Raw genomic sequence first — 522 nt, 5'->3', positions numbered from 1 at the left:
AAGACAAACCAAAGTTAATTGGAAATCAATCAAACACCATGGTATTAATTCACCATTCCCAAAGATTTCTGGCTTCATGAATACACCATATTACAACTATAACATCAAAAATGAAATGTTACATGCTAAAAAAGCTTCTCAAAACAGAACTGTAGGCACTCTGTACACCCCTCTGTACTGGCTGACACTTGGACCATTCCAGGTCTTCCGCTCTATGAATAGGCTCGTTGGAGATGAACTGCGCCTCGCCTGTAAAGTGGACGAGAGCAGGCGGCAGCAGCAGCGGGCGGTGATAAAAAGCTGCGGTAAAGTCGGACAGTTTCCAGCCGATTCCAGCCGCCTTCAGGCTGGACAGGAAGTGACAAAGAACAATGTGGTGCAATTCCGATTTAATAAAATATAATCAGACCCACACATCAGCTTGTACACAGTCGCAGTTGTTTAAATTATGACAGAGTAGCTGGCAAAGCGCTCTACATGCGATCTGTTGCTGATTTTAATTAACAACACACTGTAGATTAT

The 522-nt window shown here is 43.1% G+C and overlaps 1 long non-coding RNA gene across 1 annotated transcript in view; it reads right to left on the bottom strand.

Annotated features, from left to right (window-relative positions):
* The window catches only part of LOC116698164 (uncharacterized), a 10,976-nt gene that overhangs the window by 2,325 nt on the left and 8,129 nt on the right, over nucleotides 1-522 (bottom strand). The window lies entirely within an intron of this gene.

The sequence above is a fragment of the Etheostoma spectabile genome, chromosome 11 (genome assembly GCF_008692095.1).
Source record: "Etheostoma spectabile isolate EspeVRDwgs_2016 chromosome 11, UIUC_Espe_1.0, whole genome shotgun sequence".
Lineage (NCBI taxonomy): Eukaryota > Metazoa > Chordata > Actinopteri > Perciformes > Percidae > Etheostoma > Etheostoma spectabile.
Note: the sequence above shows the minus strand (reverse complement) of the source record. Positions and strands in the feature narration are given on the sequence as shown.